Here is a 15,025-nt window from a genome sequence, read left to right as displayed (position 1 = left end):
TGCAACACTCACACTCCCCCAGGAAGCTTCACACTTGACATTGATTGCAAAGCGGCCCTCAGCATCCCCTGGTTCCTCTTCCAGCCTCAGGCCATGCCTCGGGGCCAGCAGATGTTAAAGAAGTGACCATTCCTCAGGCACTGCCACCTAATTGGCACCTCTCTACTACATAAAGGCCTGGCAGCTTCAGCCACTTTGAAGTTGGCATGTGCTTATCCAGAAATACTTTCTAATTATAACCCGGCCTCACCTCCTCACCTAGAACATTCTACAACTCCCAGAAACTCTCGGCACTCACGGAAGCCCGAGCAAGTGAGGGCACTAAAGTTCTATTAACTTTACAGAAAATGTACTTTCGTTTATATGTTTTCCCTGTCCTGAGGCTCCTTTATCGAAGTTCCCCGAAATTTTCAATATTTAAAAAGAAACAAAGTAATTTTTTTTTTTTTAAGATTTTATTTCTTTATTTGACAGAGAGAGAGAAAAAACACAACAGCACAAGCAGGGGGAGCTACAAAGGCAGAAGGAGAAGCAGGCTCCCCGCGGAACAAGGAGCCCGACGAGGGACTCGATCCCAGGACCCTGGGATCATGACCTGAGCCGAAGGCAGACGTTTAACCAACTGAGCCACCCAGGCCTCCCGGTAATACTTTCTAATAGAGCTTTGTGTCACTGATGAGAGGTCTGCCTTCCACACCCCACATTGTTACCTTCCTTGCTCCCTGCCCCCCACCCCCCCACCTTCTCAGCACATGCCTGCACATCTCCATCTAATGAAACCAATCTGGACCTTGCATGAGACGGTCAACGTGGCAGGTTGCAGCCTTGCCTTTTCAGAGACAGCAAGACTATTCTAATTATCACCTCCATAGTTTTCTCGGTGATGAAATTCACACGAACGTTCCCAGTTATCCGCCCTGCCATTCACTAATAGAAAAGATTTTGTGTTAATCCTCCTTCTTCCGTGCAGGAAGGAGAAAAGAGCTCCTCCAATTCCTGTTGTGCAGCACCACCTGCCCATTTGTCCGGAGCCAAGTAATGATGGATTTGGAGCTGGGGGGATAAATGGGAATTGTGTTTATTTTATGAGCTGCAGAAAGTTGGCTGGGGAGCCCAGCAGGAGGCTTAGCTGGAAAAAAAAATGATTTTCTCTTACGCTGTGTGCTGTTCAGAAAAATATATGGCCTTATCCTTTCTTGATCCTGGGAAAGACAAAAAGGAAGAAGACATGTTCTCCAAATACCAGGTTAGAGGGCTGACCTTCAGAGGGCCTTTCTCTGTTTTCTGGGATGCTCCACCCAAGCCAAAGGCCTCCTGCTCAGCTGGGTGGTGGCAGAAGGAAGGATGGAGCACATGGGGACTGGGGGACCTGACAGAGGGTCCCTGGGCCAGTGCTCAGTGGCCTGGAGAGAATCCCACGCTACTGGCAACATTTTTGGAAGGGAGGAAGGAGCAGCTGTCCTCAAAAACAGAGACTTTTTCCTCATGACAATATTCTGGCATGCATTCATGCGGAAGTCATCACAGTTATCTTAATGAGAAGTCAGTGAAACCATTTAACCCAGAACGGCTTCAGAGGATGTTATGAAGAAAAACACCACGCTGAAGACTCCACTGTCAGTTTTGATTGATGGGTGAGAGACAGCTTCTGAGTTGTTTTCTTGCTAAAGCAGTTTCTTTAAGGTTCAGTCTGTACAGAGTCCAGGTTGACCTCGCTGTGGGAAGAGGACTCTGGCGTGGACATGTGAAGAAACATCTCACTGCCGGTTCCTGGCTGACGAGCTATCAGGGAGGTGAGAGATGCAGTAGTGTATGTAGTGAGGAAACGTCCTTACTGGTGAAAACAAACAGTACCAACAGAATCAGCTCAGGGCCACATGGAATTCTGTTCTTAGTAGGGTTGTGCCTGCATGTCTCGTTTCTCGATCTCTTTTTAAAATCTGTAAAATTTTTATCGACATACAATTTATATATAACATGATATTCATTTTAAGTGTGCGGCGTGGTTATTTGATGTCTGTCTACATTGCAAAATGATCACCACAGGAAGTTCGGTTAACGGCCATCACCATACACAGTCACTAACTTTTTTTTTTGTGATGAGAACTTTTAAGATCTACTTCTACAGTAACTTTTAAATATACAATAGTTAGTCCCTGGATGGCTCAGTCGGTTATGCGTACAATTTTTGATTTTGGGTCAGGTCATGATCTCAGGGTCGTGGGATTGAGCCCTGTGTCAGGCTCTGCGCTCAGTGAGGAGTCTGCTTGAAATGCTGTCTCTCCCTCGCCCTCTGCCCCTCCCCCCACTCATGCACACTCTGTCTCTCTTTCTCTTTAAATACTCTTTTTAAAAATAAATAGATAGATAGATAGATAAAGGATACCGTATTGTTAACTACACATTTGATCTTAGCCCAAAGGCCCCAAAGCGATACAGTGTTGTTAACTACAGTCACCATGCTGTACATTATATCCCCAGGTCTTGTCTATCTTGTAATTGCAAGTTTGTGCCTTTTGACCATTCACCCATTTCCCCCACCTCTCTACTCCCCACCTCTGGCAAACACCGTTGTGTTCTCTGTATCTATGAGTTTGGTTTTCTTCTTTCTTGATGCCACAGGAGAGGAGGCTGAGCGTGACAAGGAATGAGAATCTGGAGGGCAAATGGTAGCTGCTTTGGAGCAACAGAACGGCAAAGTAAAGCTGTCCCCTTAGGTGCCCTGACTGCCTAGGCAGTGGGTCTTTGACCATCCTGGGTGAGCTAAAGGCCACTGTGAACCCATACAACATCTTTATTCAGATTAGAAAATGCCCCCTTCCTCCAGGTGGCAAGGCTGGGTGAACAGAGCCAGGGCTGCACGTCAGCCTCTCTGCAGCAGCCCCCCACCCCGGGGATGATGCCCTCAGGCAGTGAACAGCTCATAGTGGTGGAAAGAAGCTCCCTGTGGCTGAAGAAAGGCCCACGAATGTGAATGTCTCCCTTGGGGTCAGTCTTCCTGGGAAGCCCAGCCCTCCAGCCCAGAAACACAGTGCCAGGACTTCCGGGATTCACAACTAGATGATGACAAATGTCACAGCCACCCAGGGTCTCTTTTTCCCCTTCTTCAGTAAGAAGACCTTTCCCCTCAGAGGCCACTGTAATTAACCCAAGGGAGAATAGCCATCCTTCTAGTCAAACAAGAAGCTGCCATCACGGTTTGACATATGCAAACTGAAACCTTGTTTTCAGAGCTCACCCAGTGTATATGTCCTTCCCTATGAGAAGCCTTCTAGTCAATGTGAAAAAACAAGAACAGCCACATCACTATTCCATTCTGCCCCACGCCCCGTCCTCCTGTCTCCACACCCGGTCTAACTGTACAGTAATCGATGAGCGGCTCTGCTCATTAAGGAATCAGACAATGATAATCCCGCTGCCTGAGCCAGGGTGGGCGCAGAGCCGTGAGCTCCTTTGTCTAAATGCCACAAATCCTTACAGTTTCGCTCTGCACTTCAGTATTGGCGTCATCAGCCTTTCCTTAGCCGGAAGGCTCTGCTGTAACAATCAAAAGGAACAACACCGTTCTCCATCCCTGTCCAGTTTTGAATATAATTATTTGTCAGAATCATATTAACCTGATGTATGACAAACCCATAAAATGGATTCATTTAGGTCTCCAGGAGTCCTCCCTCATTAATGTGGATATTTATAGCCATGGCTTTGATGCTTCAGTCCCTCCTCCTGTACAACATGGAGCAGGGATGTCATATTTCCCTGACGCTGTGAGGGGAGTTGTTTGTTTTCCAGTGTTGCAAAGAGGGGTGGCATAGAGCTGGCCTCTGGTCCAGGCCCCCTCGAGGCTTGATTGGCTCCTCTGCCCATTCCCGTCTTCTTAGGGAAGGGAAAGAAAACTAAAACTAGACACCTGTGCACAAATCCTACAAGTTAATAACTTTCCCCAGGTATTGAGATAGAACCAGTAAGACTGAAATACTCAGAGGGCTGGTTCTGAAATCAGACCTCCTGTGACCAAAGCCTGGGTTTATCACCTACTAGCTTGAACAAGATGCTAACTTTTCTTAGACATCAATTGCCTCATCTGTAAAATGGAGGGAATAATAGTTCCTAACCTCATGGAGTTGTTGGGGGGTGGAATTCAATGAATTAACATATGTAAACTACTTAGAACGATCTTGGACACATAACAAGCCCAAAATAAATTTACTTAAAAGTATGGTTACAATTGCTATTATTACCTTGGGCCCCAGCTACACCAAGTTTCCATTCTGCAGCTCTATGGTCTAGCCCAGTTTTTTCACAACATGTTCTAGGGAGCACTGGACTTGAGCAGAGGTGCCTCAGTTTCCCCAGAGGGGGAATTGAGTTAGTTGTGGAAAGCACAGCGGCCAAAGGCTTGTCAGAAAGGATTTCCCATATTCTTTAGCCAGAGCCTTGACACTTTCATCATCTCATGTATTGGAATTCTAGATGAGTTTTCATTAAAGAATGGGTTCTTGGCTCGAAACAGATGGAAAACTGCAGCTCCAGATACTTGTGACCATATAAGTTCCTCAGGTAATGTCAGGGGCCCCAGGAGCACTTGTCCCTGCTGCTTGCCCAGAGTCTTTCATGAAACTGTGGTCATGAGGCCCTCTAAAGTTTTCTTTTACTTTTTCAGGAGTCATATGGCAGCAACTTTGATGTCCTGGCATGGCCAAATGCTAGGAGTGCTTCCAAGGGCTTGCAAGGGGCTGTAGTGGAAATGTTGCTCATGATGAAGACAGAACCTTGAGCTTTTGCTCCATCAGGATCAGCAGAGACGAGCTGTGAATAACAGTGGGGCCTGGGGTGCCTGGATGGCTCAGTCGGTGGAGTGTGCAGCTCTCAATCTCAGGGTTGTGAGTTCGAGCCCCATATTGGGTGTAGAGATTGCTTAAAAATAAAATCTTTAAAAAAAATAACAATGGGGACTGAGTTCACTGCAGTGTTCCTCATGTTGCCTTTGTCTTGTCAGAGCTTGTTCCAGGACGCCAAGGACCATTGTGTACTCGAATTGTCCACCTGCCTCCTGGAGACTAACCATCAGGTATTTGCAATCAGCACACATTCTTGGGAAGCGTTGGGGAAGATCTAAACAAAACACCAATTTCATCCATTGTTCCTTTCCTCAGAACTTTAGTCTCTCCCCCATAAATCTGTTGGATAAAGTTGAAGCCCTTTGGCCTGGCTTTTGGGTGGACCCAACCAACTTTCTCTCTCATACTCCTCCAAAACAAACGTTCTGATAGAGCATGTTGGTTTTATCACCACCTGCCATGTTATCTTTTCCCCATTCCCCTTCACCTTTCCAAAAACGGATTCATTTTTTAACACCCATTCCTGAAGCCCCTTCCATTCTGAGTCTTCCCTTCATGACTCAAAATGAAATGCTTGCTCTCTTCTTTGATCTACAACTGTGTGTTCTGTCTGTTTTGCTCATTTAGGCCCTTATTCCTTGACGCCAGTTCTAGGAGTAAAGGGATGATGAATTAGAGGCACCAGCAAGGAAGATCAGTTGTAGTTCCTAAGACAGGATCCTACAGAGTGGCATCTGGCCCAGAAAGACAGTCCTGCTAACCAAACTCTTCAGTCCTCTGTAACTCAATGCCTATTACAGAGAAACACAGTCATTCACAAGAGCAGACCCTGTGGATCCTCTAGCCAAGATCTCTTGCTCCCTGCATCGAGATGTCAAGGAAGCTTAATTGGTCATTAGGAGGTTGACTAGACACTTTAGCAAAGAAGAAAAATAGCCATGTGAATTGTTTAACATGGCTTATAGTGAGACTGGTTATACACCCTTTCTCCCCAACAGGAATGGGAACCTTGGTGACCATATGCTCTGGTCCTCAAAGTCAGTGTCTTTCCACTGGATATTGTCATCAGTGGTAAAAATATTAGCTTCCCTTTTCTCCCATTTCTTTTAGCTCACAAGACTGATTTTTTCCTTTCTACGACTCATTAATTTTATCCTTTTATTCAAGAAATATTTGTTGAACGCCATTTACTAAGTGCCAAGTTCTGGGAGTATAAAAGTGAATAATACGCTAGATACCTTCACATCACTGGTTTTACTATAGGCAAGTTTTGATATAGATCTAAAAGCCATTCTTCCTTTTTCAGGTGACTTTGGTATATCTTATCTTACCCATATAGGCCTTGATATCATAACTCTGCATAACACTATTACCCAACTTTCCTAAGTGAATATCTTGTTGCCTCAACAATGTTTTAAGCTCCTAGAAAGCAGAGAACAGCTTAATATTTCTCATGGTATCTCATGGTATGCTGTGCACACAATAGGAACTAAATATTTGTCTTTTTACAAGAGACACAATATTTCTTATCAGTCATATGGGAAGGAAGTAGACAGACTTACATGGTTTTATTTCAGAGATTCCCAAACCAATGGCCCATAGATTAAATCCAGTCAGCAAACATGTTATATTTGGTCTACACTGTGTTATGTTTTTGGTTTTAGTTTTTTTTAATCGAGCCAACATTAAAAAAATTGATATCTCTCTCTCTCTCTCTCTCACACACACACACACACACACACACACTGAGAATTCTAAGCTTCTCTGGAATTTCAGCTTCCCTGGAAAAATGAGAAGACCTGCAACTCTTAGCCTCATACCTGCTGAGCAAAAGTGCTGGCATGAAAGTGTGCTAGGCCACTTCAGGGAGCAAACATTTCCCGGTAGGCCACAGTTCCTATCACTCTGTGTTTCATCACACTTGGCCTACCTCACTTACATAATGGCTGAAGCAGGAGGCATTTGAATCTGAACAGTTTTATGTGAAGCCAGTATATTGGGAAAGGGGAGAGAAAATAGCCCATTCGACCCCACAGAAAAAGAACTCTGTGCCAATCCCATGTTTCCTGGCACTCTGAAGGTGAGGACAGGCTCCCAGTCTGGCCCTGCACCTTGGCCCTGGGCCTTCCTTACAGTCAGTTTTCTCTGGAATGTTGGTGTTCCCTGCTGGGGAAACTACTGGAGATCCAAATGGCCTGTCTCATCGAATCCAAGCTATCTGCCTCCCAGGCTCTTCTCCAACACACCCTGGACCCCATCTCAGCAGTTTTTTGGCTCATTGCTCGCTGACGCAAACCACTCTAATCTTGCCAAGGAAATCTGCTTGCCTCGCTGTCCCTTCCCCCATGCCTGTCTTACTCCGTCTCTCTGGGCATTGCTGAGTGGAGAAATGATACTCAGGAGAAAAGTTTTTTTAAAAAAGGGAAGAAGGAAGAAAGTAAGGGAAAGAGAGAGAGAGAAAGCACTTAGAGAAGGCATTTTATATACTCGATACTATTTAATCTCAGGTCCCTGTCGACAAAGATTTTGGTCATGTGTGTGGGTGTTGTAGGGGAGCAAAACTGTTCCACCCAAAATGTGTCTTTTTGACATGTGAATTATTTTAGGCTGAATATTTTTAAGGAACAGAAGGCTCAGGAAGACCCCGTGACCCGCCCCTAAATGCCTAAAAGAATTTATATGGAGGATCTATTCCAGGAAGGGAGCTTTCACCATAGGTGACTCCAGGGTAATACGAACCGGCAATGGGAGACAGGGAGGAACCTTACAAGTCTGTTAAAATTCCTCCCCATGTCCCATTGATTCTGTACAGCCCAGCAAACTTCTTCTTCTTCTTCTTTTTTAACCAAACATTTACTCTTTTTCATCTTTCTGTGAGCTGATTCCTTCCCTTTGAAGTCCTAACTCCCTGCCCCCTTCTCCTTAGCTCTGGATGGCATATAAGTCTCAATTGCCTGACTGCCTGTGGGCCTCATATCCTTTTGGACCCTGTACATATGTAATTAAATTTGGTTTTCTCCTGTTAATCTATCTCATGCCAACTTAATTCTTAGACCAGCCAACAGAGCCTTGAAGGGTCGATAAAAATGTTTCTGCTCCAACAGTGTGTTTGTGTGCATTGTGTATGTGGTGGATGTGTGGTTTTTCATGGTGAGGGGGACTAAAAGGAATAGAAAAAATAGATCTACAACTCTTATGCAAGCTAGAAAAGGGAAAGCAATAAGAATGTGAAGCCTGGAAAACTTGTGACAGCCGTTTTGCAAGGGTGGACTGCTTTCCTGTCAAGGCACCAAATATACGTGTGTGGGCATATGTACATCGGAGTATATCTGCACATGCACACATACACATATGATTATAAATTAATTATTTGCTTATGTAGAAACTTGAAAAATAAAGTATAAAAAAAGAAAGGGAAAGTAATAAAAATCAAATGTAATCTTATCACTGAGATAATTTTTAATCATTTATTTCTTATTCCTATACATAATGCATATTATTTAAATAGCTGAGAATTTACATTGTATGTTAAAACTCACTAGCTTGCTTTTTTCCTCTTAAAATTATATCACAGACATATCCTAATGATAAAAAAACCTCTTTATCACCACCGTTTTAATAGTTCTGTTGCATCCATAATGTGGATTTTCATAATTTACTTCACCAATCTCCAATTTTTAAGCATTTAGACTGATAGAAGTTTTTGACTTTTATATGTAACATGATAATAAACATCTTTGTGCATTTATCTTTGCACTTAGCATTATTTCTTTAGGATGTTTCAAAAAGTGGAATTACTGGGCAAAGAGTAAAAATACTTTAAAACTCATGAGTTGTATTATTATTAAATTGCTTTCCTAAAGGTGATTCTACTTTATCTTCCTGACACTCCCATTTGAATGTGGCACTAGAAAGTGCACAGAAATGTTCCATTGGATACATCTAGCTAAGATGTCCAATACTACATGAAGAAATTATTTTATTATATAATTTCTGATTGTCAACAGAATATATCATTTGAGAGTAATCAAAGCCACTAGCTGAAAAGGTGTTTGCCCAGACCACACCACAATTCAGTCTTTCTAAAAGAAATAAAAGAGTATGGGGCGCCTGGGTGGCTCAGATGGTTAAGCGTCTGCCTTCGGCTCAGGTCATGATTCCATGTGGGATCGAGCCCCACATCGGGCTCCCTGCTAGGCGGGGAGCCTGCTTCTCCCTCTGCTTCTGCCTCTCTCTCTCTCTGACTTTCATGAATAAATAAATTTAAAAAATTAAAAAAAAAAAAGAAATAAAAGAGTAACTCCCCGGCTTGTCCCCAGATAGAGCTCCAGGGTCTTCACCCCTCGCTAATTGCCTCTTTGATCCCAGGGCAGACCTATAGCATGCCACACAAGTGACAGCGACAGACATAACATGTTCCCTGTGACTACTCACCATACTACAGGCCAGAGGAAAAAGTCCCTCACTTCACTGCCACAGGAGTCCCTGCAGAGCCCATGGGGCCCCATTTTCCTCTACTGCCTGTTTTGTTACAAATTCTCTCTTGCTCTGCAATGTGTCATCATTGTCTTTTCTCTTTCCCATAGCAAACTTCTCTTTCTGAAGTGAAAGGGAAGATATTCCCTCCCAAGTAGTCTTTAAAAAAAAAAAAAAATTATTTGTTTATTTAGGTAATCTCTACACCCAACGTGGGGCTCAAACTTACCACCCTGAGATCAAGAGTCGCGTGCTTTCCGACTGAGCCAGCCAGGTATCGCTCCTCCAAAGTATTCTTTAAGTTTTCACAGCTGTGCTGTCTTGGGCTGTTAGATTCTTTGTTTGTGTGTTTCCTTATTATTAGGAAGGCTCTTTGTCTCACAGCCTTCCCTCCCTTATGGAACTGGTCCAGCCAGGGCTGGCTTGGCAGCCAATCTGGCATCAGCCATTGAACTTTCATGCCTGAGTGAACTCTGCCCCAACTCTTCTGTTTCGCTTGTAGAGAATTTTGCCCCATTCTGTACACCCTGGGCCAGATGGGAGAAGGGTGTTAAGAGGTAACCTTTGTTTTCCTCTGGCTTAGGGATTTTTAGATCCAGAGTCTAGTGGTCCTCCTCAGAATGTTTAATCAATTTTCCATGCCATGAAGCTCTTTGGTCCCCCATATGAATGATAGCTTGAAGTTTGCCCATGGGTCCACTAGGCATTCCAAAAGTTTCAGCTTTTCTAGAATATAAGCTCTTGCTGGGGACCCAGTTAGGGAATGTTCAACATAAAGTATATGGTGTGATTGTGATGTTAAAATCCAATCCCTTCTTCCTAAGAAACAGTAAAATATCTCTGTCCCTCTTCTTTCTTGGGGATTGCCATGCTGATTTTCTATCTTTTGCCAGTCCTCTTGTATTTTCACTCAGATATCAATTTGTTGCAAATTGGTCATTTCCTTAATCCCAGAAATTTTTATATTAATTGCAAAAAATTCTCAATCTCTCTGTCTCTGAGCTTCAACTCTCTTTGAACTTTGCAGTATGTGAAAGGTTTTGAAACCTCCTCCTTCACTGGTCAGCAAAGAGCAACTTTTAAGGATGAATACAACCTGAAAAGAATTTCCCTACTGTTCAAAAATTATAGATCTATGGTAAATTCTGAGTCATAACATCAATCATTTCCGAGGGCTGCAGCTCCCTGAGGATTTTCCTGTTTAACTGAAGTAAGTCTCAGAGAGATATGCTCTATATCCTGGTCTTCAAAACTCTGGGTCCAGAGTGATGAGAGTCCAGCTGATGAGACAACTCGATGGGGTGTTCTCCTTTTGGGAAAAAAAAAAGTCCATTACTGAAAGTAACCCACATAAGTCTCTTGCTAAATAAGGCCTGCATATTCTTTCTTGCTAATCAAAAGGCCTGCATACTAAATTCAGTTTATCTATTTTTATTTTTTTTCTCATGTTATAAATGTAATTCAGGTTTATTGTAGGAAATTTAAAAAAATGAGTTAGGAAAAAGGCAATCAATTAATAAATAATAATAAATTAATAATAATAAATAAAAATTACCTGTAATTCACCAGAGATATTTGATTTTTTCATATATTCTTGCAGACATTTAAATATATATTGTATAAATATATAATAAATATATAATATACACTTATATATTTAAATAAAAATAGGATCCTACTGTTTGGTAATCTTTTCTCTTTTGTGAAATAAATAATGTCTTCCTTGGATTTTAACATCAAGCCTGAAGGTGAGAATCCTTAAATTTTCTCCATAGTAAATAGATTTTTCCTAAAGTCAGGTGAGAACAAACCAAGAATAAATGCAATAGCTTACAGCCTAGGTTGTGTGCTTGTTGCACTTGTTCTTTTTCGTATTTTTCTCATTTTGGTAAACAAAGGCGAACCTGAGATGACAGAGAAAAAAGAGGAACCTGTGTCTGATTAGGTCATTGTGTTGTCTCTAACATAGGTCTTGGGTTATTTATTTTTGTCAAAGAAGGTGCTTCCTCTGGGTAGCATGACAGGTCTTATGCAGTGTTGGGGAAGGGAAAATTTCCCCTGTCCCTCTTAGTTCTTTTGACTGGTTGAATAATTAAGATGGCAGAAAGTAGATTAAGAAGAGAAAAACAAATTTAATTGTGTGTCTGGCAGGGAGCTCCATAAGAACATGAAGCCCACAGGCAGTCAGGCAATTGAGGCTTATATGCTATCCAGAGCTAAAGAAAAGAGGGGAGAGGGATGCCTGGGTGGCATAGTCGATTAAGCATCTGACTCTTGGTTTCAGCTCAGGTCGTGATCTCAGGGTTGTGAGATCGAGCCCTGTGTCAGGCTCCGAGCACAGAGTCTGCTTGAGATTCTCTCTCCCTCTCCCTTCCCCTCCTGCTTGCTTGTGTGCTCTCTCTCCCCTGCTTTCTCTCCCTCTCTAAAATAAATAAATAAATCTTTAAAAAAAAAAAAAAAGAGAGGGCCTGGAACTTCAAAGGGAAGGAGAACAATTCACAGAAGTTGAAAAAGAATAAATGTTTGGCAAAAAAATATTTGCTGGGCCATCCAGAAATAATGGGACACAGAGAGTAATTTTAATAAACAGACTTTGCTAGGTCCCTCCCTGTCTACTACCCCTCGTTCATACTGTACTGTAGTTATCTATGGTGTTAGCGCCCATATTGTAGCAGGTCTTCTATGTAAATTCTTTTAGGCAGTTAGGGGAAGGTCAAAGGTTCTTTCTGAGCCTTCTATTTCTTAAAAATATTCAGCCTAAAATAATCCAAATGCCAAGGAGACAAATTTGGGAGTGGCAAATTTTGCTCTCCTACAGTAGCTATGAGTTCTTGGGCAGGCAACATTTAATGGGGACATAATTCTGTGATAGGAAGTGGTCCATAAAGTTGTCTCATGTTGGAGTACCTTTTTTGGACTTGCAAACACTCCAGAGGGTATGGTCATGACATGGGGAAGGATGACCAGAAGCCCCAGCCAGAGTGTGAATACCATCCTCTAGACCCGCTGAAATGGCCACTTCAGCTTGCCTTTTCTCTCTATTGGAACCTAAAACTGACAGAGCTTTTTTAGTATTTCAGTCATTTTAATGTCTTTTTCTGCTATTGTCTTAGGCAGTTTGTAGAAGTGAACTTCTTATAATTTTTTACTTTATAATCATCAGAGTCCATATAAGAGAAATATTTCCACAGCTATATTGCATGAGTCTGAGCTTACCTTTATCTTAAAGGCTAATATTTTTAGATAGTTTAAATCATGACACATACAAATAAAGAACGAACACGTGTCAGATTTCACTTAACTCATTAATTCATGAGAAAGTCAAAAAGATGTTACAACTGGTTTCAAAGGCAAATCCAGAACAGACAATTATATAAGCAATCAGGAATACTGAAATAAATACATGAAAAACTAGTGAGTATCCACCAGGGCAATAATCAACTGCATTCAAGTAGACACAATTTGTTTGCATTTCTATGGATAAGAATCACTTGCATTGTCATTAGTTTTCTACAACTTATGAAACTGTGAAATAGCTCAAGGACAATGACAGATGGGGATGACCCCTAGACAGGACACCCAATAATTTTGCCCATTTCAAAATCTTTTACATTTCTAATTGGAGTCTGTGTCTGCTACCTTAGCTGCAAGGTTTGTTTCACTCTAGCTATGTGCTACTAGGCAACATTGGTGCCCAGTGGGGAAGCTGCCCTTATGCAAAATTTTATTGCCATTACCCTTAGATAATCAACTATTCCATGGGTGATCGGGAGAGGAAATAAAAGAGGTTGGCTTCTTGGGTGATTTCCCTTCATGGCAGCAAAATACCTGAGCATTCACCTGGGCTCCAGAGAAATGGGAGACAGAAATCTGAAATGTGTCCCTTTGATCCTCTTGTTGCAACAGCCCCAGGGTTAGGGTCTCTTTCGGTGGAGTGAGACTATGACATCAAGGTGATCTATGAGACTGAAACAGAGGGTGACTGCAAGGGGAAATCCACCAGATTCACACCATTTCAATGCACAATTTTTACAGCCTAAACAATTTAAATACTTTAAACATTTAAATCACTCCTGCCAGTATAAGCTTCACTGGGATTGTAACATCATCCAATTTTAACCACTACATTAAAAGTATCTTCAAACAGTCCTACCAATGCTCAATTTAAATCATCTTGTGAAAATAATGGGTTCACAGAAGTACTCAGCCCTAGTAAGTGGTCTCTGGAAACCATCAAAGAGGAAGTGTTATGAAATTTCCTGTCAGCTCCAGCAAAGCAGCCCCGGGGGATTTTCCAGCCAGGCTGGTAATACCAGACCTCTTGGACGGGGGCAAAGTCCTCAAAAAGTACACTAGGTATTTGTTTTGGAGATAACCTGGATACACATTAGGAATTTCTTCCTAATTAGTTCAAGTCTAGCTTGATGAAATAAAACACACCTGTATACTTCACCTGAAGGTGAGTTATTCTCCAAGAAAAAGGTGGGGCAAGGAAGAACTCTTTTACCGCTCTGACACCAAGAAATCCACTTTACCAGGAAGATGCAGGCTTAGTGGAGCGGAACAAAGACTTGGGTGGAGACATTAGACAACTTCTCAGAAACCTGTGAGTCAGGCCATTACTAAGCAGTTTCGTGATTTTGTTTGAAGGGAATTCCTAGGACTCCAACCGAGCTCAAGATTCTTATGGTTTCACAGAAATGGCACTCCAGAATCAGAAACATAAGCATGTGACTCAGGACTTTCCAACCCTCTGGTTCTTGCTATCTACTAATATAATTATAAAGTGTATGTTAGGCTATACATTTGTATTCTCTCACATGTGGTTTGGTTCTCAAACTAATTCGAGGGCTCAATAAGCCATGCGACCCTGGGCAAGTTTCCTCTTGACTCTATATACCAATGAACTCGTCTGTGCACTAGGAATAGGGAAACCAGATGGTCTTACAAGTCCTTCTGCCTCTACACGTACATTTGAAATTCTCTAAATTAAGTCAGAGTTCCTTTGGAAAGCTTGTCAACAGTCCTGTGCCTGGCTGAGCCCTTGGAAGATGATGGCATTGTACTCTATCCAATTACCCACTTAAAATGATCTATTACTTATATAATTATTTATTCAGGGTCTGGTCTCCCTTGCTAGACATTAAAGTCCAGGAGTTAATATCTTTCTTACATAGCACTATATCCCCAGCACCTAACACAGGGCCTGCTACATTCTAAGCACCTAGTAATTATTTGTTGAACAAATGAGTGAGGGCACTAGGGACTTGGATTCTGATGTCCTCCACAATGGCAGTGAGGAACTGGGCAAGCTGACGAGGGTGGGGTTGGGCAAGCTTCCTGAGCTGCTCTGACCTCAAAGGCAGGAGAAGCTTTCAGACGACTGTATGAGACCTCTTCTGATGGCTGAGGCTGCAAAATCGGCAGTCATCAATCCCTAAAACCTGCCTTGCCATGAGGTCACAGTCTGGGATGGACAGAACGGTACATCAGTCATGCAGCTCTAGGCTCTTTTTTTTTTTTTTTTAAAGATTTTATTTATTTATTTGAGAGAGAGAGAATGAGAGACAGAGAGCATGAGAGGGAGGAGGGTCAGAGGGAGAAGCAGACTCCCCGCCGAGCAGGGAGCCCGATGCGGGACTCGATCCCAGGACTCCAGGATCATGACCTGAGCCGAAGGCAGTCGCTTAACCAACTGAGCCACCCAGGCG

The 15,025-nt window shown here is 42.5% G+C and overlaps 1 long non-coding RNA gene across 1 annotated transcript in view; it reads right to left on the bottom strand.

Moving 5' to 3' along the window:
* Positions 1-9,758, bottom strand: part of LOC145717264 (uncharacterized) — a 22,717-nt gene extending 12,959 nt beyond the window's left edge. Inside the window, exon 1 of the long non-coding RNA XR_014140363.1 lies at positions 9,544-9,758. This is a non-coding gene — a long non-coding RNA (uncharacterized LOC145717264). The remainder of the gene's footprint in view (positions 1-9,543) is intronic.
* Positions 9,759-15,025: the final 5,267 nt, after the last annotated feature.

This window comes from Leptonychotes weddellii, chromosome 1 (assembly GCF_054177405.1).
Source record: "Leptonychotes weddellii isolate Sample4059 chromosome 1, ASM5417740v2, whole genome shotgun sequence".
Lineage (NCBI taxonomy): Eukaryota > Metazoa > Chordata > Mammalia > Carnivora > Phocidae > Leptonychotes > Leptonychotes weddellii.
Note: the sequence above shows the minus strand (reverse complement) of the source record. Positions and strands in the feature narration are given on the sequence as shown.